Source organism: Furipterus horrens, unplaced genomic scaffold (assembly GCF_987537825.1).
Source record: "Furipterus horrens unplaced genomic scaffold, mFurHor1.1.pri manual_scaffold_11, whole genome shotgun sequence".
Lineage (NCBI taxonomy): Eukaryota > Metazoa > Chordata > Mammalia > Chiroptera > Furipteridae > Furipterus > Furipterus horrens.
In genome coordinates, this window is record NW_028327181.1 from 13485833 (window position 1) to 13512143 (window position 26311).

Consider the following 26311-nt stretch of genomic DNA (forward strand, 5'->3'; position numbering starts at 1 on the left):
AATTTTGGGACAAAGTCTGAGGCCTTAAACCAGCGCAGAGGTGAAGGAGGCCTGGACAAGTGGAATCATGAGAAAAAGGATCCCAAATAAATCTCTACTGCTAATCCTCACGGTAAGGGCACAGGGTGCTTGTTCTAGAGGGGTTATGAATGTGCAGAACTGCAGCTGAACCTCATAAGGTCAAATTGAACAGGAATAAGCCCCAAATTTTCCTGCTGGGTCCAAAAAGTCAATGATGCAAGTTGTAGTTATTATTATTATTATTATTATTATTATTATTGTTATTATTATTATATTGGGCATTTGCTACATGCCAGCCATAGTGCCAAGTATGTCTATGTATTTCACTTCAAGGAAGCAATGGATTCCCTGGCCAGAGGCTGAGTCCAGCCAGGTGAAGCACCAGGGGTCCTGGGGAATTCTGGGTGAAGACTGAATCCCCCATAACACTGCTTAGCAAACCTAGATGCACCTAGAGTTGCTTATTTATGCTCCGTCTCTCCTGCTAGACTCTGAGCCTCATGGGGGCAGGGACTGTCCCTGGCTGAGACACCCCGAATCCTCTGGTTAGCACAGCACCTGGTACATGACCTTTTGAGTTCATCCTTATTGCCTAAACAAACGTGGGAATGAATGAAAGCCAGCATCCCGGCAGAGGTTCAGAACTTTAGTGGCATATTAGCCTCTGCTATCCCTAGACCAGCCTTGGGTCACATAGTTGGTGTGATTCAAAACACGACAGCCCTGTCGTCCAAGATGGCACATGGGTTGAGTGTGGTTCTAGAGTCACGCTTCCTCTGGTTTTAAATCTACCAGCTGGAAGACCTTGGCCACGGAAACCAAGCCTTAGATTCCCTCCCCTGCAAATGGGGATGATAATTAAATGTAATGGAAGAGGGAAATTGTGAAAGTTAAATAAGATATGTACACAAAGCCCTTAGCACAGTTCTTGGCATAGAACGTGACATTATAAGTTATTGTTACAGATACTGTTATTTGCAGAATTGAAAATTTGGATCCAGCTCTAGGATTTTCATAGTTCTCTGCTAAATTTCACCTTGCCAGATTTGGCTCATTCTCTAACCACTGGGGATCCTTGAAGGTCTGAGGCCATAGCCTGTCATGAGCTCAGCCTCCCATCATTTAGACATTTGATCACAGGTATCTGATGTCCCCTTCTGAACCAACAACAACAACAAAAAGTTCAGAAATCCACATACAAGGCAGAACCACATGAGTCCTTCTGAGGAAGTAGCTACATTTCCATAAAGGCCAAAGCAGCGGTGATAAACAAGTGTGATGAAATATAGCTGAACTCACTTACCAGGCAAAAAAGGAGCACAGATTTGATCCAAAAGGCCCAGAAAGGCTTGAATAATAGTCAACGTTGATCGTGTCCATCTGCGTGTCAGACTAAGGATTTCACGTACTTTATCTTATTTAATCCTCACCAGGACCTACGAGGCGACTTCTGTTATTGCCCCCATTTTAAGGGTAAGCACCTGAGGCTTCATGGAGCGCGAAGTCGCACAGGAAGTGACGAAGAGGATCTGAACACAGCTGTGCTAAGTTGAAGCTTTTCACCCAAGTCTTCAATCACGTCTGACTGAAAGGTTTTTATTAAATGTTGGCTACTGTCTGCTGGGCTGTGGGAGTCAAGGAATCTGGGGCTTAAAGGATGGCATGAGGAGGCGTCTAGAATCCCACCTCAGAACTCACCCACTGCCACTCCCCAGGGCTCTCCCTGCGCCGCAGACTGCCTTGGGAAGAAGCCCTGGCTTCCCAGCCTTGCAACCCCCTGGCTTCAATCACAAGCCTCTTGTGTGGATGAAATGACACTCCTCACCAGGGACCAACACAGCAATTTGTTTTGGCTGCACTCAAAGCCAAGCTCGGTGGTGAGGGCTCGATTTCCCACCCTGGGCTGACTCAGAGCATCGCAGATGAAATGAAAGGTTTCAAAGGAGAGGAGGTAGAGCCCCGCCTCCTTTCAGAGGTTCAGAGGTGCGGTGCAGGGATATTTACCCCTGTGTTTCTCAATTAAAGGTGAGAAACGGGAGCCAGCCTATGGGCTTGGCAATCAGGGCGTGCTTTCATAGCAGCCACTATTTTTCACCTATTTAAAAATAGTTGCATTTATTTATTTTATCTTCTGTTGGTGCATTTACTCAGCAAATATTTACTGACCTCCCTACTGGGGCGGGGGGTGGGGGTCACTAGGCAAGATCCTGGCGGTGAAGCAGGAAACCAGGTGGCAGTGTCCCTGGCCTGGGGCAGTGGCCCGTCCATCAGACGAGTCAAACGATGAATGGGCAACCCCAACACACTCAGGGTTAGGGATAGGGGAGGTGCAACCGCGCTATCACGGGGCCTCCTAGCACGATTACAGGGGAAATTTAATGACCTGGGAAAATCCTTGCGCTAAAATGTTAAGTGAAAAAGCAGGCTACACAATTTCTCACGTAGCATAATTCCAACTTTATTATAAAAATATATGCGTAGGTGAATCAGGAAAAAGACTCATAAGGAAAAGCATAAAAATGTCAACAGCGGTTATCGCTGAGTTGTGAGAATTTAATATTCTTCCTTTTACCTTCATACGAGGCTCGGATTCCCAGCCACAAGTACGTATTCATTTCACTTTATAGGTTTATATACATTTTAATTATAAAGTAATTTATACTCATTGGAAAACTCGAATGTCCCTAACTCCCCTCTCCTGACTCGAAACCCCATTATTTTCAAATGTATTGCGCGTCCTTCAGGCTGCGCATGCGCATGCACGTGCGCACACATACACACTACGCTCATAAAATACCACTTTCGTTACTGTTTTGATTTGTTTTCTATTTATAAGATGGTTTATTTCTTAATTAAATAACGCATGTTTATATAAATATGTATGTACAGATATGTGTGTGTGTGTATTTTATTTCTGCAACTTTCCCCTAACAATACATTTTGATCTTTTCATAACAATACACGTAGATCTACCCCCATTCTTGGTAACAGAGGAGGGGTTACAAAGTATGGCTATAGCGCGAGTTACTTAATCAGCCCCTTAGTGATGGACATCCTTAAACAAATGCTTTTGTGTATCTGTACTAACATTTTAGGAAACCAATTTCTGCAAACAGGCCTCCTGGCTGGGTCAGTGGGTGTGGTATATGTTTAATCAGTTACTCAATTAATCCTGAAAGAATCATGCAGTCTGTGTGAGCTGTAGAAAGAGCTAAAAATCCCATTTTACAGGTAGAGGAAGTGAGGCCCAAGGAGAGACGCCCCAGAATGAGTTCCACAGCCAAGGGCAGAAGTCTGGATGCACTCCCGCTGGGCCTCTTTTCTCCCCCCACCCCCAGCCCTCTATGCACCTGGACCAGGACCTCAGGGATGGTCCCTCCTCCCTCCCTCCAGCCCGCCTTGTCTTTGGCCACAGCCAGATTATTGACAGCACTTTCAATGTGTGGCCTTGTGGTGGAATTATTGGCCCTTAATTGAATTGAAAACAAAAGGAGATTGAGTTTTATGAGGGGCGGGAGGCCACTGGAGGGAGAAAATCAAATGCAGAACAAGCATGAGAGCTTCTCAGTAGATCAGCTGCAGGAGGGAGTGTGGGGTTCCCTCGGCTGTTTAGGAAGCTGCTGCACTGAAGGTCAGTCCCTCCCCTGGGCCCTCCGCATGCGCTCGGCTCCTTCTGCACCAGCCTGATGCCATGCTCTCCAGTGGTACCTGTCACAGACACTGCGCAGTTAGCTGACACGGAGCTCTGGCTCCTGGTGACGCTGGGGTCCTGGACCTCACTGCCCCAGGCGAGTGAGGAGGCCAGTCCCTCACTTAGGAGCCTGATCTGGGGAGAACAAATGTCTGCATTATCAGTTATCTCCACACTGATAATGTGTCCCCATGCCCTGGCTGGTTTGGCTCAATGGATTGAGCGTCGGCCTGCGAGCTAAGTGTCGCTGGTTCGATCTTCCAGTCAGGGCACATCAGAGAAGGAAAACTCTGACTCCAAAAAAACCTCCGCTGCCTTGCGGCATACCTCTTCAGGGGAAAGGCTAAGGGAGTAAACCCCGACAGAAAATCCGGAGCCGGAGTCCCTAAGGCGGTTTGACGTTGTAGTCAACACCGGCAACTCCTGCGGCGCACCTGAAGCCAAGCTGTATTGACTCCGTCTTTCCCTTGGACCCTTCAGCTGCGAAGAGAGGGGGGGTCTGCTGCATGGGCAACAGCAGACCCTCCATATCACCCCGCCCAGGCTCTGTAGCTTCAGCTTCACTGGAGAGGACACTCCAGCGTCATCGCAAGATGTCGATTCAACACGGGAGGAGACAGATACCGTGTCACTCCCGAGTCGGACTGCACAGCCATTCTCGGCGGTGCAGATAGACTCTTAAGAAGCTACACCATCGTCTTTCGAGACGGACGGCTGCCGACGACGATAATGTGTCCCCTGAGGAGGTGGGACAGAGGGTGGGAAACCACTCCACGAAAGTCCACCACCAGAGAGGAACCTTCTATGGAGTGAAATGTGTACCCCCCAAATTCATATGTTGAAGCTTTAACCCTTAATGTTTGGCGATAAGGCATATAAGGAGGTAATTAAGGTCAAATAGGATCATGAGGGTGGCGCCCTGATCAGACAGGATTAGTGACTTTGTAAGAAGGGATACCAAAGATCTCTCTTTTCTCTGTCCCTCCCTGTGCACTCTCAGTGGAGAAAGGCCATCAAGCACAGAGTAAGAGGGTGGCCATCTGCAAGCCAGGACTAGAATTCATACCAGAAACCAAATCAACCGAAACCTTGATTTGGACTTCTAGCCTCCAGAACTGTGAGAAAATAAATTTCTACTCTTTAAGCCGTGTAGTCTATGGCATTTTGTTAAAGCAGCCTGAACAGACTAAAATATAGCCCATCTGGGACTCAAACTCGGGGCTCCCAATTGCCAAGCCCCATGCTTTTCCCTCTCCATTTTTATTCGTTCATCCCTCTGTGCGGCTTGTGTTTCTATGTCTGCAGACTGACTTGCTCAAAGGCTGAGCTCAGAGGTTATAGATTATTTATTTCTGCTTCTCAGGGCTCAGCTCAGTGCCTGGCAAGGCTCTGGTCCTCAGGGAGCTTTGCTTAATGAATAGATGCATGTTTATAGAAGTAGATGAATATTCATGGAGCCGAGAACATTGCTGGGTGGAGGAGTATGGGGATGAAACAGCCTCTCCAAGGAGGTTCTTACTTACGAATAAAGAGGTGTGAGCTGTAGCCAACATGGTGGGCAATGAAGGAGAGGCATTCCAGGGAGAAGGACGGTGTGAGCAGAACCAAGGGGAAGGAGCAATGGCTTTTGATCATCCAGGAAAGGTGGTAAGAGATGAAAACCAGGGGGAGGCAGAGGCCATATGGGGGAGCCCCTACATACCAAACCAAGAGGTTGCCTTTGTAGAGTTTGATCCTCAAGAATGTCCTGCCGGACCTCAAGGGACATGTGCCATATTCTTATGGGACCACAAAACCACTGGATAAACACAGTGCATCTTCTTGGAGCGTTAATTAACTTTCGAGGATTAGTTATTTTTAACCACAAGATTTGCAGTCTTGCAGATGGTTAGGTATGAAGCCTCTGGAGCTACTGATATCAAATCTTGATTCGAATTGCGGGCCGTGTGGCCTTGGGCAAGTCATTGCACTTCACACACCCCAGTTACCTTAGCTGTTAAGTGTAAATAGTCACATTAAAACCTGTCCACATGCATTTGTAGAACTTTATTCACAATAATCCCAAACTGGCAATAACTCAGATGTCCTACAGTGGGCGAGCAGATAAACTGTGGTATATTCATGCCATGGAATGCTACCCAGCAGCAGTGGAAAGAGATACTGACATCCACAGTAGCTGGGATGAATTCAAGGGCAATATACTGAGTGGAAAAGGTTACATGCTGTATAATTCCACTGATAAACATTTTTTAAGTGACAAAATTACAGTGATGGAGGACAGAGTAGTGGTTTCCAGGGGGTGGGGTTGAAAGGCGTATGCAGCCATTATAGGGTAGCCCAAGGGAGTTTCTTTGTGGAGACAGAACCATTTTGTACTCCTGCTTTAATCTGTATCTGTGATAAAATGTCATAGAACTGTTTGAGTATCTATATATCAAGAGTGCATGTACACACTGATAATATCCAAATATGTTGTGTGGCATTGTACTAAAGTCAAGGTCCTGGTTTTGACACTGTACTAAAACTACATAAGATATCATCATGGGGGTGGGGATGATGCTGGAGGAGGGGAACATGGGAACTCTCTACACAATTTTGTCAATTTCTTGTGAGTCTTAAACTATCTCAAACTAAAAAGATATTTCCATAACGCCGATAATCACAGTCCCGATCTTGTAATGTGGATGATGAGATAATTTATAAAAAGCACCTGACACCAAGTGAATATTCTATACACGTTCGCCAATGTCGCTATTCATCTTCGGAAAGGGGGCAAGGTAGGGACAGGATTCTGGGAGCTTCTCTGAACCTGACAGAATTTTCTGGTGGAAACTCTTAAGGCTGAAAGACAATTCAGATTTAATCCTTCAAGGAAAAAAGAAAGAAAGAAAGAAAGAAAGGAGCAGCCCTGGTTTGTATATGAGCCTGCACTTCTCTGTCAAGTTACACCTCCAAATGCTTTGCAAGTTTCTTGCGCAACATCTGTTAATCCTGTGATGTCAGGGCCCGAAATTACTGAGCCTGGGAAATCGCTGCTGTGTTTTACTGACTTCCCCGCAGTTGGCAGTTTCCCTCGGAATCGCCGTGTTAATCAGAAACACGCTGTCCATATTGTCAACACTTTGTTTAACCACTTCTATAAATTCAGCATTAGTGTTGGAGCCGTCCCGAGTTGATGGATGAAATCGTCGGCGGCCCCAGACAGCCCAACCCCATAAAACAAAGTCCAGGGCAAGAGGCTCTAAAGTGGGAGACACTTGATATTCACTGGGACACATGACATGGTGATGACTCACCTCTGGGCTGGAAAGAATGGCGGGTCCCACGAGGAAGCAGCTCCAGGAGCAAGGGAGAAGTGAGAACACACTGGCTGCTGGTGGGATCCTGGCGGGGAGTTTATCTGAGAAGTCTCTGCCCCCACGGATTCAGGAGATGCCTGGAATGAAGCCAGGGGACAAGAGGCAACCGTGGAAGCTCGGGGGAGAACGAGCCCATGAGATAGAACAACTGGTCCACACCGGCCAGATAAAGCCCTTCCTTGTGAAGCACGTGGACTTGATTGACTGGTGACCACCAATAATGATCATGGAGTGGGATGCGCTTCTTCCCAGGAGTGTGATCTTCCACAGAATCCTGAGGAGAAGATATGGAAGCAGGCATCTTCTTCAGTCCATCAGTCTGTCTGGTATCCGTCTGGTTCATGGACTGATCACAGACCTGGGGGCGGGCAGACCGAGTCCAAGCTCTGGCTCTCCTCTTGGCCCAGGACCCACACTGCTGAAAGCTTCACTTGGGAGGTGTTTCCATTTGCTTGTTGAGCACCTACTGTGTGTCTGGCACCTACTGTATGTCAGGTCAGGTGCCAAAGAAACCCTGTAAACAGATGAATATTGTTCAGCTTTTCCTGACCTCAGTGTAGTGAGGGAGATAGGTGGTGGACAAGTGATTCATACAGAATGTTAGAACAATGTATAATAGAGGTCCCTGACTCAGTTTGGGGAACAAAGGAAGATTTCTCCAGGAGGTGATATTTAAGGGATGCTCAGAGGATTGGAGAAGACTGGAAGGTTGGAGCCCAGGGCATGAGGAAGTGAGTGGCGTGCGGGTAAATTGGAGGAACAGGCCCAGTCTGGGCCACACATACATGCTTAAGGTTCTTGATTCCAATGGGGAAACTGAGGCCCAGAGTGAGCCAGTGATGTCTGGGCAGCACCCTGATGCCTTAGACCAGGCCTTGCAAAGCTAACCAAGGTGGTGGCCTGGGTCTGCTGTCCTCTCCTCTCCCATCATCCCCTGCTCCTGACAGACAGCAAAAGCCTGGCTGGACCTGATGAAGCATATTCCTCACCAACTCTTCCCCTCAAGCAGCCTCTGTGCTTGGACCCTCGGATGAGGGCCAGGATCTGAAGTCCCAGCTCAAGAAGAGGCCGCGCAGGGCACAGGCCCTGACCCTCCCTACCTCCCCGCCCGCTCCCCAGGCCGACAGCGCCCCACTCCACATCCTGCCTGCCTCGTCCAACTCTTTCCAAGGGCCTGTTTTTCCAGAAACACGAGTTGAGCAAAACAGTCTCCCCTCCCTGAACTTGAGTCTGAAATAATAACCTCAAGAAACACACGCTTTCTTGGAAAACCCTTCAGAGCCTCCCGCTGCCTTTGGACACGTCAAAGCTGGGTTTGTTAAAATAATAATCTTAAGGAACTCGAGTCTCTCAGCCACCAAATGCCTTGCATAAGAGTATCATGCACCCCCGTCCCTGACCCAGAAAACAGGGCCATGAGCTAACGTGGCTCGATGTCCAGAGTGAAATCACTGGGTTTCATTCTTCTTCTTTTTTTTTTAAAGCTACAAATGGCTTCCTGAAGCAGCTGGGTGATGTGTTTCTGGAGACAGGCTGTTCTAAACAGGACTGCAGTTGGGTTGGTGGTGACAGGGACTGACCAGGCCAGGGGCTCTGGGAGGTGTGCAGCCCCTGGATGTGATGTCCACTGAGATGCCACCGTCCAGCCAAACACTAGGGAGCATCCAGTCCAACTGACTAGCTGTAACCAGTCTCCTCGACTCCTGCTTGGTAGGGTCCTAGGTCCCTGTCTGTCCAGGGCAACATGGCCGAACATGGTCGCCTTAGTTATTTCACTGGACGTTTGCAAGAAGATATTCACACCTTTCAGCTTAACTGGTGGTGGAAAGACCCTTGGGCTCCGGGATTGCATGGTCCTGGGCTCTGATGCTTACCAGGTGTGTGACTAGGGCAAGAGGTCTTCTCTCTCTGAGCCTTAGTTTGCTCCTCTGTAAAATGGGAAAACTAAGAGGATATCATTCAGTTACAATTCTGTAGGACGAGGTGTATCAAGTGCTTAGCACGGAACCTGCCTGCCAGGCAGTGAGAGCCCCCTGGATGACGTGGTGCTGGGGAAGTTGTCTGCTACCCCGCTCGGGGCTCAGCTCAAGCTTTTCTTCTAAGTGCTCCGGGGAGGAAGCGGCCTCTGCAGGGGGCTGGTGGAGAGAGCGTGGGAATTTGCAGACAGGCTCAGCTGCCTCTCATATCTGCCCTGGATGCACACTGCCTGGGCTGCCATCACTGGGAGTTCTTTTATTTCTGCCTCTAAGAGCCCCCTGCAAAGTGTAAGTTCCCCCAAGAGGAATGGGATATTGATGGAGCATCAGTGAACAATTCTAGAGGTTGGACATCATTCAAGCCTCACAACGACCCAGGAAAGCATGTACGATTTGTATCCCCATTTGAGAGATGAGGAGACTGAGTCCTAAGGAGCAGTCATCGCTTCATGAAAATTGCACAGCTAGTGAAAACGGAGAGCCTGGAAAGGAAGCTAGTACATAATCTGATCCCAGAGGCCCCAGGCTAACCACTGAACCTCACTGCCTCCCAGCATGTTCTAAAACAACTTTCATTCCCTGAGCCTGGGTTTGGGTAAGGGCTGCTTATTGCCCGGCCCAAGCTCTGGACACAGCCCTGGGTCCCCATCCCAGCTCTGATTATTCCTTGCTGTGTGGCCTTGAGCAACTTGCTGTCCCTCCCTGTGCCTTCACTCCCTTTTCTTGAAAATGGCAATAAAATAATATTTATTTTTAGGCGGGGGTGGGGGTGGGGCACAATGAGATAATCTGTGTAAGGGGCTGTACACTCAGGAGGTGCTGTATATAGTAATTTAAATAGTAATTCTCTTCTTTTCCAGGGTGAATGATACCCTTGTGGCCCGACCACTTAGCATGAATATTTTTGCCCAGCCCAATGGCGTCACCTCCTCCCCTTTCTCCTTTTCAGCCTTTGCTGAGATGCTAAATCAAAGCTGAGTGCTGGTCCCTGACTGGCCCTGCCTTCCACCAGCCGCCAGCGGCCGCCCAGCGTACCTTGTAGGCCCTTTGCCTCTGCAATTAGCGCCTCGGCCTCGGCGGGATGTTCAGGCCTGAAGGACGGGGCGGTGTCCTTTTCTCTCAGTGGCACCAGTTCCTGGAACCCAGACAGCCACCCCACATCCTCCTTGGAGCACAGGGAGACCCGGGGTGCTTCTCTGGACAACCGGGCACCCCACTGTCAGCTGAGGGTCCCACAGGAGGGCCAGATCATGCCCTCGGGTTTCAGCCAATATTATTATTATTGTCGTTGTTGCCATCATTGTTACTGTTTTAGCAGAAGGATGCGTTTGAATTTAAATTAAATAAAATCTTCCAGGGATGCTGTATAAATGTGGTCAGTGTCCTGCCTATGTCTGCCTGTCACTCATTATTCCCAAGGCCGCTGATCCTATAGCAGGCTACCGCCTTGCCCACAGGCTGCGCTGGGCCCAGTCACTGGGTCAGGCCAGGGATACTGGGGAGCTTGTTTCCATGGGAGGAGCAGCAGTGATTGACAGAGTGCCCCGGCTACCTTGCCCAGAGTGGGACAACTCTGAGATGTGTCCTACACAGTGTCCCAGAGGGCCCCAGAGGGGAGGTAGGAGTGGGTGCCTGGACTCCACCTGCTGACCCCTTCCTCTACCCTCTGAGTTACCCCGGGTCCCTCCAATGCTCACCTCTGGGATTCTGAGAACACCTGTCCTGACAGTGACTCACTGTGGGCAGCAAGGAAAGTCTCAGGCTCCATCCAAAATGGGGATGATGATACCTTTGCTCACGGGGATGATGGGAGACTTAGATGCGATGCAGATGATGCACCTGGTGTGCTGTGCACCTCCACCTGGTAGCTCTGTGTACTACCCCCTTGGGACACATTTCCCATGTCCCCTCGTTCTAAGTGTATGTAAGGCTGATGAAACAGCCTAGGGTTAGGATGGAGCCAAACCTCCTGGATTTGGTGCTTTGTTTAGCTGCTGATGAGCTGTGGCACCTTGGGCAAGACTTAGGTCTCAGTTTCCCTGTTTGCAAAATAGAGACAATAGTATCCACTCACAGAGCTGGTGAGGGCATTCTGGGAAGTGACCTTTGCAAGCTGCTCAGAACAGCGCTCTGACTACCAACAATCTCAATCATACTTTGATAGGGTTTAATCTTGCTGAGTCCTGGAATTCATGACAGTAAACAGGGAGAGTGATGTCATTTGCCACACTGAGTCCTGTGCTGAAAATGAAGTAATCATGCCAAGGACATGCCAGGAACATAGTAGCTACTCAGTAAAGGATGTGTTTTAATTTTAGTATTAATTAATATTAATACTAAATAAAATTAGCAAATTAGCATTAATTCATATTAGCATTTCCTATGTAGTGTTCCTGGCCTGGTTTGACTAGAAATAGCTTCCAAGTTCTGATCGGTTCCTGTGAAGTTAGATGCACCGTGAAGTGTGTGTACACATCATTTCACTTGATTGTTACAGCAGCTGGGCTTGCCAGCTACAATACAGGATGCCCCATTAAATTTAAATTCCAGAGAAACAAAGAATAAATTTTGAAATTTAGTAAGTATGTTCCAAAGGTAGCATGGGACATACGCTAAAAAAATCATTTCTCTGAAATTCCAGTCTCGCTGGGCACCCTGTGTTTTTGTTTGTGACACCTGGCAACTGTCAGAACCACCCATTTCACAGGTGATGAAGGAGCAGAGACAGGACGAGCTGCAATGGCTTGTCCAGGCCTAGAGGAGGCAGGCCCCGGGCAGCTCTCCTAGGTCCAGGGCCCCTCGGTTCATTCACTTCCTTGTACTTAGCCCGCAGAAGAAGGGTTCTTGGAGAGCAAGTTACTCTTTTGATCAACTGAACTATTTTCCATTACGCAAAGGGAGGTACAGTCTGCTGGCGTGTTGCAGGACCTACTCTCATTTTCTCACTTCCCCTGAAGCCCCCGGGGATGCTCCAGCACCCATGACTGTCTGTGTATATTGGCTCTGTGCACACCCTGAGCTGACCTCCCTGAGTCCTGGCTGCAGAGGGAACAGCACCCAGTTCAAGGCTGGCTGGTGTCAGGCAACCCTGCAGGAAACAAACAAACGCAAGTGGCAAAGGGGAAAAAATCCGCCGATTACTTAATGCTTTCCTGGTGTCCGAATGCTTCGCCTGCTGTGAACTGAGACTTGGCTGGCAAGTGAGGTGGAGCAGAGACCAGGAGCCGCGTTCTGCGCAGACCCGGAGGGATGAAATTGTGCTTTCATATCCAGCGAGGTGGACGGGGCGTCCCTCACCTGAAAGCATCTTGAGGTTGAATCCAAGGGCGAGGAGAGGAATCAGGCCCACCTGGACATGCAGGACTCCCTCTGGGCTGCCGGCCCTCCCAGCCCCAGCTTCAGCCTCCGTTTCCTGCTGCTGGCGCTCCAGCCTGATTTCCTTCCTGCAGCCTGATTTCCCTCACAGCCCGATTTCCCTCCTGTTCTCCTACCCCAGCGGTTCTCAACCTGTGGGTCGCGACCCCTTTGGGGGTAGAACAACCCTTTCACAGGGGTCGCCTAAGACCATTGGAAAACACATATATAATTACATGTTGTTTTTGTGATTAATCACTATACTTTAATTATGTTCACTTTGTAACAATGAAAATACATCCTGCATATCAGATACTTACATTATGATTCATAACAGTAGCAAAATTACAGTTATGAAGTAGCAACAAAAATAATTTTATGGTTGGGGGTCACCACAACATGAGGAACGGTATTAAAGGGTCGCGGCATTAGGAAGGTTGAGAACCACTGTCCTACGCCATCTGGGTTCAGCTCCCCTGCCTTTGCCAGAGTGTGTGCCCCCTTACCTGTGCAGGCTTCCCTCCTCTGTGAAGGGGTCCCAGATGCTCAGGGTATCTGGATGCAGCTCCCACTTTGCAGATATGTTAACTGAGGCCCAGAGAGAAGGGGGTTTCTCCCGGGTCCTGTAGCGATCTGCAAGCAGGTCTCTGGGCTCTAAGACCAGAGCCCTCTTCACTGCTAAACGTTGTCAGCAAAAAGGCACTGAAGCTGCGTCCTGCTTCTCACCTGCCGGGGCCCCTCGCATTCTGTATTCTCATGGAGCTATAAAAACACACTGGCTGGCAAGGCACGTGGGACAGATTTTTCTGCCAAAACTCATTCTTTCTCTCTTCCCCATCCCCTCCTCGTCCTGCCTTCTGCCTCCCCTCCCCCTCTCCCCTTTCTCTTCTCTCTCTCCCTCCTAAATGCCTATGGGTATTTCTCTTTGCTATTGTTACTGTAGAGTCAAAGGACAAGGAAGGAATGGGGCCACCCCATTTCTCTATGGACGTCTCAGTCCAGGGGGAAAGGCAAATACAAAAGCAGACACAGGCAACTTTAGGACAGACCCATGAGGACTCTTCGTGGGGGCTCCAGCAGGCTGTGGGACTCGGCCATAGAAATGTCCCCTCCCTCCAGCCCATGGTGAGTCTTTCCCGGAAGGACATCTGGGATAGAGACCGAAAGATGCACAGGATTATCTGGGTGAAAAGTGAGGGGAAGGGCATTTTAGGACTAAGGAGCTGTCTGTGCAAAGGGCATCAAGGCTCATGCTGGGATGCGCATGCATTTGAGGACGGGCCTGAGAACGAAGCAGGAGCTGAGAAAGGGAGGCACAGCTGTGGGGGGGCTGACTCTGCAGGCTCCTGGGTGCCCGCCCGTCTTCTCGGTTGTCACCACTTCTCCACCCGGCTTCCCCAAGTCTCTGCTCTTCCAGAGTGAGCTGGACCAGATTCGAGTCACCAGCCTGTGCATCTCCGTTCTGAGACCTTGGACCAGACTGACTCTAAGAGCCCTGTTGCTTTAATGCTAAGGCTCTAGTGGAGAAAGGGGTACAGGGATACCCCTGCATCCCCACACAGATTAAAGATTAAATGGGGTGAAGCCCAGAGTCTGCTTTATAAACTGCAAATCTGAGTGGAAAGAATGCTGTACAGGTGTTGGTTGTGAGGATGAATCCCCCACCTCCTTACAAGTCCCCGGGGCTTGTGAGTTAACAAGGTGAAAAAAGACACCGCACCTGATTTCTCCCCACTGGTCGCTGGCAGAGCCCTGGGCCTCCTTCTCCTGAGGACTCGCACACAGCCTCGCATTGTCCCCTAGAGTGATAGCAGTCACCCTTACTAGGCACTCATGCTGCTCAGGTGATGTTCCTAGCGATGACCTTGGCCAAGTATCGCTAAGCTCTACCTCACAGGAGAGGAAATGGAGGCTCAGAGGAGTGAAGTAACCCGCCTGGAGTCACGCAGCAAACAAAGAGCTCAGTAGGGATGAGAAGCCAGCCTGTCTTATTCCAGAGCCACCAACTATTCCCTCAGCCGCAGGGGTCCTTGAGTAATAAACTTGGAAAATGCACCCTACCCTGGAGATCTGAAGTCTGGTAGCACAGGGGTATTTAAAGGCATTTAAATAATTCCCCCAATGAAACTGAGACAAGCATTATCTCCTTTCCCAGGAGGAAGGGCTCAGCTCCCTTCGGACCCCCTGGAGTCATGATAAGCACCCTCGGAACTTCAGAGACAGGAAGCCAGTGGCTGTTTGGTGTCCCAGCAAAATGCCAGAGATGACCCCAGGCTTCAGGGAAGGCTGCCCTCCCGGGGAGGGGAGGTGGGCAGTGATCTATGGGTGATAGGAAACCCAACAGACACTCCGCACACACACACACACACACACACACACACTCACTCACAATTGTAACACACTCTCCAGTTTATAAAGGCACTGCATCACTGTATTCTCATGTTCACATGAAAGTCATGCATAATGGGGGTACCTACGTTGTCCATGTTTCCCAGAAAAGAAATTGAGGCTCAGCGATGTCAAGGATTCAGATGGTGACACCGGCAATGGGTCCCATGACCTGGCACCGTGGTCACCCTGCTATGTCCCCATCATATCATGAATCCTCAGAGAGCTGGGTTATTGCCCTTACCTCGGGAATTCCCATGACAGCAAGTCACCTGAGTCTGAGGAAATTATTTACGTGAACCACACATGAGTCAGGACTAGGTCTGTCTGGTTCATTCCATAATCCCAGAGTCTGACATAGCACTGGGCGCAGAGTAGGTTCGCAGTAAATTCTTTGGGGGGAGGAGCGTGGTGGACTGAATTAAAGGTTTAGTGAACTAGTAAATGAATTAATGAATTAAAAGTATAATAAATAGATACCTAGGGAAGTGAATAGGTTCATTAATTAACATAAGGGCACTAGGATGTTTGGATGAAATTAAAAACATGGATAAATAATAGATGGAGGCAGGATTGGTGGATGATGAACTCATAGATAAATGAGGAGATTAATTAATATGTATAAAGGTGTAGGATGGGTGAATGAATGAATATAGATGTACATACATATGTAAATAATCAATAGAGAATGAATTAATGGCTGACTGGGTGGAAGGATCAATCACATGTGGGTGGGTGATCACATGGTGCAACTTTTGAGCTTCCCAGAAACAGCAGAGGCCCCCCGCACCCACCCCCCGAGTCCTGGCCAGGCAGCATCGCCTCCCACCTCTACCAGAATCCTGCAGTCAGGCTATTTTTGTCCCCACTGCAAAGGGGAGCTATTTTTTTGGACATGGCTTGTTAAAGGAGAAGACACACAGAGACCTTCGTCCCATGGGTGTCTTTTTAACTGTGCAACACCCCTCACCCCAAATCAGGCATCCAGGGATAAAGCCAAGCAGAAAGCCACAGAAAATGCAAGAAACCAAATGCAGAAAAACAGAAAAGGGAATTGGGCAAGCTTCCCTGCCTTCTCTAGGGAGACAGGAATCTGCAGGAGGGGAGTCTCTGGGCTGAATGTGAAATCCCTGACCTCCGCTCGCTGACGCTGCAGTTAATCAGTGAGTTCCAAGTGTGGGGCCTGGGGGGCCCAGCAGTGACTTGCCCAGACACAGCCGCTGCCCTCTGGAACTTAACCACCTAGCAGGGGAGAGAGACAAAAATCAGTTAACAAAAATACAGTACGGCATCAGAGTAAGTAAATAGGAAGGATATTAATTATTTATTGCTGCCTAATGAATTACCCAAAACTTAGCACACAGTGTCTGAGTCGCTGTGTGACTCTGCACAGGGTCTCCTATGGGGATGCAGTCAGGACCTCAGCCAGGCTGCAGTTTCATCTGAAGTTTCGCTTCCCAGGCAGCTCACAAACACACCCCGCTGGTGAGCGCCGGCTGTCGGCAGGAGGCCTCAGCTCCTCCCCGCAGGCACGCACAGCTCCAGAAGGCTGCTTGAGCATCTTGACAACATGGTGCTGGCTCCGCTCTTGTGGAGCCAGCAGAGGGAAGCTTCCAGGCCTCTTATGTCCTAGTCTTAGGAGTTGCACACCGTTCCTCTTGCCACATTCTGTTTGTTGGGAGCAAGTCACAGAGTCCAGCCCACCCTCGAGGGGGAGGGGAATGGGCTTTGCCTTTGGAAGGGGGAGTGTCCTCAGAGAACCTGTGGGTGACGGGAGGTCTGAATGATGTGAAGTAGAGGCTGTGAAAATCTGCAAGGAGAACTCTCCAAGAGATCATCAAAGACAAAGGCCTGGAGAGGAGGAAGCATGTTGTGTTTAGGAACAGAAAGGTGTGCAGGAGGTTGGGGCCCAGGAAGGGCATAGGGGTCAAAGCAGCTGCGATGGGAGAGAGGCAGAAGTGGGCTTTGTAGAGCAAGGGACACAGTCTGGGTTCCCACCCACCAGAGATCTGACTGAGCGCTTGCCTGTGCCACTTTGTTAATCAGGCGGAAACGTCGTGCTGGAGTCCTGATTGCTATTTCCAGTGCAGAAGCGAGGATGCTGAGGAACAGAGAAGTTAGGGGAGGTCACACGTCCACTTGGGAATCCAGGGCAAAGATTTTCCAGCCAGGCAAGCTGGCCCCAAAGGTGACAGTCCTGATATCCTGGAGAAGGTATGTTGCAGTTACCAGATAGAGGAATTGGGGTGAAAATGTCCCTGAAGAGAAAGAGGGGGGGAGAGAGAGAGAGACGGAGAGAGAGGGAGAGAGAGAGAGAGAGAGAGAGAGAGAGAGAGAGAGAGAGAGAGAGAGAGAGAGAGAGAGAGAGAGAGAGAGAGAGGAGAGAGGGAGAGGGAGAGAGAGAGCAAGATAGAATCATAGGTCAAGAGACTGAGACACCCGGAGATACAATGACAGAGGAAGACAGCAAGGGGGATAGAGGAGGATTAAGAGTAGGAAGTTTTAGGCAGACAAGCACAAGGAGGTGGAGAGAAAAATGAAGCAAGAGACAGAGGAAGGCAGAGGGACCGAGGAGGGGAGCCAGCAGGCATGTGGTGCCCCTGTGTATGTGCAGTGTGTGTGTGCATGTGTGTGCTGTGTGTGCTGTGCTGTGTGTGTGCATGCATGTGCACAGGGTGGTACCATGGCCCTGGCATCTCTGATCATCCATCGCTCTCGTTTCCCGGGAGAGCAGGGGAGGGAGAGGAAGCTGACAGGAGACAGTGCGATTCCAGTAATTCCAGATGAAATAACAGCCAGAACACTTGCCAGGAAGTTGGGGGGTGGGGGCGGCCAGGGAGAGGGAGAGAATGTCCAAAGACAGTTGAGCAAATAGCTTTATGATTCCCTCCTCCATACCCTCAGCTACCCTAGGTATGGGGGTGGGGTGGTGTTCCTGGGCTCGAGTCAGGACATCTCAGAGGGCAGTGGTGCCCACTGAGAGGAAGGGCATTAGTCCCCACCAGCCCATGCAAGACTGGTGGCTCCCAGGAGTGGGACCTTTGCTGGGACCACTGGGTGACAAAATGGGCTGTCAAACATGGCACCCCACTCTACATGCAGGACAGCGGGGTGCTGAGGGAGAAGGAGAAGGATCTGACCTTCCCCAGGCACCTGCTGTGGGGACAATGGATTTATTTCCCCTTGGCTAACAAAGTGCCTGCCCCGAGCTCCACACCCACCTGGTACCTGTCTTGTTCACACCCTCCACCCTCACTCCTAGAAAGGGGTAAAGTCCTCATTTTCAGGGAGAAAGTGGAGGCCAGAGAGGGTTGGGTGGCCAGCCAGCTGTCACCCAGCTGGTGAGTGGCAGTGAGTGTCCAAGCAGCTTAAACCATCCAGCCCTGCTTCCAAAGCAGTCTTAATGGAGCCCCTTAGATTCCAGTGGTGGGGCAAGCAATGCCATTGCTCCTCCACATTGAAGTTCCACAAATACCAAGCTCACAGGCAAGGAAGACCCGCACTTGGTTACCCTTCGCTTCCTTTGGCTGTTTGCTCTCTCTTTCTTCCCTCCCTCCCTCCCTCCCTCCCTCCTCTGCCCCATTTAAAAGTCAATTGCAGACATCGGGATACTCTGCTAAATACTTCACTATGTATTACCTAAGAATAAGAAACGTCTATCATCACATCACCATTATCACACTGATATTTAACACTGATACAATATTATCTAATGTAGTGATTTGCAACCAGAGGGCCACAAGAAGTTTCAAAACATGCAATGCCTGACTATTCGGTCAGGGGCACTGACCTCTTTTCTCTTAGATTGTCAAATAAAAAAGTGACAACAGCCAACACGACAAGAGCCATCCGGTGAGAATGAATTGAAATGGTACCTATTTTATGTCAGATTGGCACAAAAACGTATTTTTGGTGTGCTGCAGAAGTTCAGTAATTAGTTTATGTGTGCCGAGAGACGCAGGAGGTGGAAAATCCCGGATCTAACGTATAGTTCATTCCCAAGGGCACACACTTGTCCCAAACATGTCTCTGAGCTATTTTGTTTTAAACCTGGGATCATGCGCTGTATCTGGTTTTCACGCCTCTTTTGTCTCCTTTTATCTAGAACAGCCCTTACCTTTTTTCTTTCTTTTTGGTAACAGCAACATATTTTAAGAGTCCAGACTGACTGTGTTGTAGAAGGTCCCACCCTCTGGGTGTGTCCCGTTGTGTCCTCACCATGCCACTTGGTCCCATTATTGGGGGTGTGAAGTTGGTCCCTTGGTTAAAGTGGGGGTCCACCAGGTCTGCCATTTTCCTTGTGTAAATAATACGTAATCTTTGGAGTGACACTTGGGGACCATGTACATGTCTTGTTCTCCAGTAGTTTGGGGACCCATTAACGATCCTTGCCAGAACCAAATATTGCAGTGGTGGGTGCAAGATGGCGATTTTTTGAAAATGTATTATTTTTAAAATACTTATTATTTAATATTCTTTGGTAAAAAGAAGTTTCCCACTGCCCCTCTTTTTATTTCATATGTGACACTCACATTGTCCCAGATTTGGTCAGGGGAAGCTCCTTCAAGCTGGTCTTCACATCCTTTTGCACGTCTCCCTCATTCTTTGAGAACTTCCTCACTTTCTGACACAATAGAATGTTCAAGGTTCACCTTGTGTTTCCTTTGCTGCAACCCTGGAGTTGGCCGTTTCTCTAAGACAGCCAGTTCCTTTCGGTGGAGAATGGTATTTAGAAACTAAGATCTGAGTCTGAGTGTGCTCATTTACTGCCGGGGCTTCACTACTTCTGGGATCTTTCAGAGAAGAGAAGATACATACAAGTTCATTCCAAAGCCTCCAATACACATCACAAGGTTCTTCTTCACATCCCTCATTCCTCACTCCTATGTCTCTGATTCCACTCTGAGGACCCCAGTTCCCCAAGTATCAAACTACTTGCTCATTTGCTCTGCCCTACAAGTCACGTGAAATCATTTCAGAATTATACCAATCCAACTATCAAAGACAACCGATCCATTAACGTTCAAGGTTTCTCTGAAGTTCTTCAAAGAAATTCTTCCAAAGTATATTCAGTTAAGAAGATGCAATTAAAGAACATTGTTCTCTTTCTCTGTGGTTATATTGTAGCATTATCTGTTGCTGCTTAACATGTTACACAAAACTCAGTGGCTTAAAGAACAATGTTGACTATCTTACAGTTTCCATGGATGCAAGTGTGGTTTCCCTGGGCTCCCTGATTCAGGGTCTCTCCCAGGCTTCAGTCAAGGTGCCCGCTGGAGCTGGGAGCCCCTGGAGAATTGACCAGGCAGGTTTGATGCTAACTCACATGGTGGTCAGCAGGACTCAGTTCCTTAAAGACAATGGACTGAAGGTCCCAGTTCCTCTCTGGCTGTTAGCCAGATGCCACTCAGTTCTTTGCCAGGTGGCCTTCTCCATCAAGGTGCGCACACGAGGGGAGGCAGAATTAAGGAGTTGCTAGCAAGACAGTAGTCACTGTCTTTTTCAACTTAATCTCAGAAGTTGGCAGCCCATCACCTTTGCCATATTCCATTGATTAGAAGTAAGTTACTAGGTCCAGCCACATTCAAGGACAGATAATTATACAAAGGCATGAGTATCAGAGCTATCAATCTGATACATAATTAGGTTTATTTGTTTCTATTTGTGTTCAGTTTATTTTTTTGCTCTCATGTTCAATATTTTAGATTGAATTTTATCTTTGACTCTATAAAATATTTATATGGTTCAAAAGTATAAATTATATAAAAAGAAGTCCCAAGAGATGTCCCACTCCCATCCCCATTGTATCTCCTTTCCCATCTACTTCCTATATAATCATTTGCATTCACTTCTAATGAAATATGAATCCTATCAGTTTTCCTTTTATAAATTTATATTCACAAATTTTTCTTATCTCTTGATTTTCCTTTGGTAAAAAAAGAGCATACTATAGATACTATGTTGCACTTTGTTTTTCCATTTACCAATATAACCTAGAAATCAAATTGCTTCTCTTAAGTGACTATTTTGTGTCCCTAATATTTTGTTATTACAAAGAGATCCATGAGTAACTGTACATTTATTGTTCTAGGCTTGCAGGGTTGTATCTTCAGGGTAGATTCCAAAAAGCAGGACTGAAGTGTTAAAAGATCAATGTATATGTGATATATGGTTTATCAGTATGCTACTGCTGTGTAACAAACCACCCCTAAGTTTATTAGCTTTAAAGGACAAGCATTTATTTAGTTCATGAGTCTGTGGCCTAGCAGGGCTTCTGCTGATCTGGCCTATGATCGGCTGCAGGACAGAAGGCCTGCTCTACTTCTAGGGGTTAGCTGGGGTGATGGGAGGGACTGGCCACACCTCTCCCATCCTCCAGCAGGCTCTGTCAGCTTGTTGTCACGGCAACAGTAGGGTTCCACAAGAGGGAAGTTGTGCAAGGCCTCTTGAGTCCTAGGCTTGGAAGTGACACAGCGTTTCTTCTGCCACATTCTATTGATCAAATGGCCAGGAGAGACTCACGGGATGGAAAAGAAACTTACCTCTTGATGGGAGGAGCCTGCAAAGTCACATCACTGAGGGTGTGATAGAGAATCAGGATTTTGGAAATGCAGTGCCTTTAACAAAAATAACTTGACACACATGACTGCCTTACTAACAGGCCTTGGTGAAGAATTTGATATTATTCTAAATCAGGGCTTGGAAAACTTTTTCCATAAAGGGCCAGATGATAAATATTTCAGATTTTACGGCTCATACGGTCTTTGTTGCAGCTCCTCAACTCTGCTGTAGCGTGAAAGCAGCCGTGTAAAAACCGTAAACAAATGAGCGTGGCTGTGTTCCAATGAAAGTTTATTTACAAAAACAGGCGGCTGGCTGGATTTGATCCGCAGGCTGTAATTTGCTGACCCCTGTTCTAAGTGCATTGAAAAGCTATTAAAAGGCTTTAGGCAGAGGAGTGCTAAAAGCAAATTTGAAAATTCCCTGAGCTTGAAGAATGGATTGGGGGTTGGGGGAATGGTGATGGAAACCTGGAGACCCCTCCAGAGGATGTGGGGGTGTCCAGGGCAGAGATGACAGTGGCCCTGGACCTGATGGGGCAGCAGGTATGCAGTGAAGTCACACGTAGAGGAGGAATCCACCCACACTGCAGAAAGAGGGGTTGAATGTGGATGGTGAGGTGTGGTGGCAAAGAGGTACCTCCAGGAGCTGGTGCCAGGCAATGCCATTTGCAGAGATGAGCATGGGTGAGGGATGGGAGGAGCTAAGGCAGAGTTACTGCCTCAAGAAGCTCATGTCTCAAGGTGGAACTAAAAAGTCTTCTTTATGTCAGAGAAAGAGAGCAATAGCAGGGGAAACTGAGGCCCAGGGTGTCTAGAAGATGCCTCTGAGGTCAGACAGCGATTGGCAGCAATTGGCAGCAAACCCTTAAGCTGGGACCCTGTCTCCAAATCTCACTCCTCCAGAACATACTGTCCCTCCTCAGTTGCTATCTGTCACCTAACTCCTTATAAGCCTCCTCGGTGGATTTATAAGCAAGTGTGATGACTTGGGCGATAATTCACTTCCACCAGGGCCCATGGGTGTCTGGCTCAGCCCTGAACAGGGTCTTCACTTTCTAGACGCTTAAAAGTAAAAAAGGATTTTGAGATCCAGGGCTTAAACATTACAAAGAAATAAAGGCCCTCGTAGAATTAGAGGATCAGATAGGTCGAGACAAAAATGGAATTGCATGAAGTAAAAATATCCCACCCCCAACCCTGTAACTGCTCCCAACAAGAATAGCAGGTCACGCCAGTAAGCTCTAGCCTGACGAATGGCATCTCCCAACCCGTGCAGGCTCTGGACAATAGAGAGGTGATTTGGGGTGCTACGGAGGGACCTTCCAAGCACGGTTCCCCCTCCCCTGCCTCTGGAGGAGATGCTCTCTGCAAAGCCACCTGTAAGTCCCAGTTTCCTGCAGAGGGGACTAAGGGTAGAGGGCGTGGCTTTACACACTCAGAATGAAAGGAGCGGCTTTGGTCCTGCGTTCCCAACTCGTTGACTGTACCCTCCAGTCCTAGGAGTGAAAAGGCCTTCAGGCTTGGATGCTGCATCCTGGCCCTGCCCGTGCCCAGAGGAAGGCACAGGGAAGCAGGCGTAGACAGGCTGACTTGGAGTCCCACCTCTGCGTGACATTGGCTGAGTCTCTGTGCCTCTTAAAACATCTGTTTTCTTGTCTGGTTCATGAGGGTGATAACGGTACGTGCCTCTCGGGCTGCGGGGAGGATTAAATAAAATGATGTGCGCGCCATGGCGCCAAATAAACAACTGTTTCTGTTTCAATGGTCCTTTTTCCAAGGCCCAATGGTTGGAAAGGAAGGAAATGAAAAGAATTGAAAAACAACGTTCCCAAACGTGCTAGACTTTTCAAAAAACTTATCTCTAGAGGCCCTCGTGTTACCATCCTCTGAGGTGAGCATAGGGAATGAAATAGATAAAGACTCCAAACCTCCAGTAGAGACCATCTGCCGAAGCAGAACCGATCAAACCAGCCTGAGCTCCACACGCAGAATGTCTCCTTGACCAGGTAGGGGTCCGTAACCCGAGAGCCCAATCCATGCTGCTGCCTGTTTTGGTCAGTAACTTTTTACTGGCACACAGCCACGGCCATTGCTCATTGTCTGTGTCCCTGGGATTGCAATGACAGAGCTAAGGAGCTGTGACCAAGGCGGCCTAGCTGGAGAAGCTGAAAATATTCACTACCTGGCCCTGAGCAGGAAGCTTGAGTTCTGATCTGAAGCAGTACTAGGAAGGCCCATTCCAATGGAGTCGCCTGGGACCCAGACGCTGTGCGCGGTGGCGTGTGGGCACCGCCAGGCTGAATGCTCCCAACTGCCCAGGGAAACAGGTACTGTTATTAACACGCCCCCCTGCCTTAGGGATATAGAAGCTAAAATTCAGGATGTGAGTCTCCCAGGAACGGGGGCCCGGGCAATGGCAAGATTTGAAACCAGGTCCAAATGGACTGCAGCATTTCTCACTGAATTGTTTGCAGGGGGGGAAATAACAGACTTCGGGCACAGGCTCTGAGATCACATTGAAAGGGCCAAACTGTGATTGTCTACCCTGCCACTCATTCCAGTCGCCCAGGGAGCTTTAAAAACGAGGATCTCCCCTTTTCAGAACTAGACTCTAACTTAATTTTAACTGGTCTGGGATGGGGGTGGATAATTTTTTAGTTCACCGGGTCACTGTAATGTGTAGCCAAGGGTGGGGTCCACAGAGCTAAAGATAAGAAAGGTGATCCGTGTCGCCCGAGCCCCAGAATGACGAAGAGATGCCTCCCCCGAGCCTGGTACTCTCCAGCATTGGCATCATTGAGCACATACCTCTTAACCCGTCAGCCCTCTGATCATCGATGCGTGCGTGGAACTCCAGAAAAGACACACCTGGATCAGACCACCCCCATGACTGTTCAATCTCCCTCAGTTACAATTAAGTACTCCTCAGGCACTCACATTGGTCTTGTGTGGGGTTAATTAGTTAGTACAAAGCTGCCCCTAAGGGATGTAGGAAAAAGCCCGCTCTTTTAGCCCAGCAGAATTCACCAATATGGTCTCCTCTAGGGATCAAGAAACTCGCTTCTCTCTGTCAACAATGACTCTAATTGTGAAAGTATACTGAGTGCCCTCCCTGGGCTGGTCCGTGGCCGCACACTCTACATACTTTTTTAAATCCTCAAGACCACTCCAGGAGGGAGGTTCTGTTATTAAGTGTGCACATGGATGGAGAAACTAAGGCCTGGGGCGGGGGACACTGAGGCAACCTGCCTGGGTCTCCCGTCTGTCATCAGGAGCACCCGAACAGGACCAGCCTGAGACTGTTCCTCCAGGAGGGGCCTCTTTGAGCTGCCACACAGGACATCTCCTTGGCTGGGGCAGATCTGTGGTCTGGGAGGGAGTGTGAGAAGCAATAGGCTGGGCCTTTCTGCTCCCCCTTGATGAGGCCCTTGGCGTTCTCAAGAGAGAACTAAGCGATCAGGAGGTTATTGTGTAGTGGGGCCCCCTCACTGCCATAGGTCTAATAAAGCAAAACCCCAGCCAAATGAGGGACATATTTCATCAAACGGGAGGAAGTAGATGTGGCGTTTCTGCCTGGCGGTTGACCTGCTGCATTTATACGCAGAGAGAGGGTCCCATACATCATGGGGCAGTTAACACGCTGCTTAAGGGGCCTCACGGGCAGGCGAAGGACCAGAAGAGAAACCTCAGGTCTGGGTCTGTGTCGTCTTGCATTTCCACTGCCTAGTTCTTGGGCCAGTGTTTCTAGGGGTGTCACACAGGTCTGTGGCAGGGGAAAGATCCTCCCCACTCCCCTGGGAATCCTGGTCCCTACTCAGCCACTCCCTGGCTGTGTGTCCATGGGTAGGCTAAGGCTCCTCTCTGAGCCTCAACTTCATCTGTGGAATGGGGATGACTGGTGCCTTCAAAGTGAACTTGGCAATGGTCCAGAATTGGGGGGGCGGGGGGCTAATTTCTAAGACCACCTGGGGGAGAAAACAGTGCCTTAGAGCGGAAGCCTGGCTCTACGAGCTCTCCTATCATGAGGATCCTGCTGCTGTGTCTGTATAATTCAAGGATGTTCTAATTACTTGAACTGAACCCTAATAAATACATACATATATACACATACATATATAAACACATAGACATAGTTATAAACTATGGTCACCTACTACTGTATTCACAGATTATGTATGTTATGAAACAGATGCAAAAGTGGAGATTTGAAAAAGAAAAGCTGAACTACCTAGAGAAGTTCTATTAAAATTCTAGTACCCGCACCTGCTCTGAGAGCCCAGCCTCTGGCCCTGATCTACTTGCTTCTTTCCTGTAGCACTTACTGCCTGCAAATGGATTCCATAATTTGAGATGTATAATTCGTGCCTTCTCCAGGGCAGTGAAATCCAACCAGAAGAAGGGAAGGCAGGGTGCTGTATCTCCGGGGCTGGGCTTCCTTCTCCTCACCTCTGTGCTTCCCAAGAAGCTGGTTCTAAATCACCAGGTTCTTATAAAACTGGGAAACAAGTGTAAATGCGTTAAGAGAAGGTATCTGAGCCATTTATGGAACAATCTGGGGCATTATCCCAAAAGCAGACTCTGTCCAAAGCTGTGTATGGGTAAGTGTATTGATTTCATAAATCAAGCTTTAGAGCTTGAGAGTGTGTGTTGAACAAAAGAGAGAAAATACACCAGATGCTGTTAGGTGTGGTCACACCTACTGCCTCATTTAACCCCCATGGCTACCGGAGGGTGTGGGTCTAATGAATATACCCATTTAAGAGATTGAAACTGAGGCAAGGCATCCAGGCCGGTGGAGCCCGCCTTTAAACCCAGGCCTGTCTGATTGCATGCTGTTCCCTGTGTTGCAACATCTCTTGGTTGACATGAGCCAGGCCAGATGCCCAGGTGCCCTTGGCTGGCCTGGGAGGGTGCGGCTTGGGGCTGGCTGTCCGTGAGTCTGGGAGGAAGATATGTTGG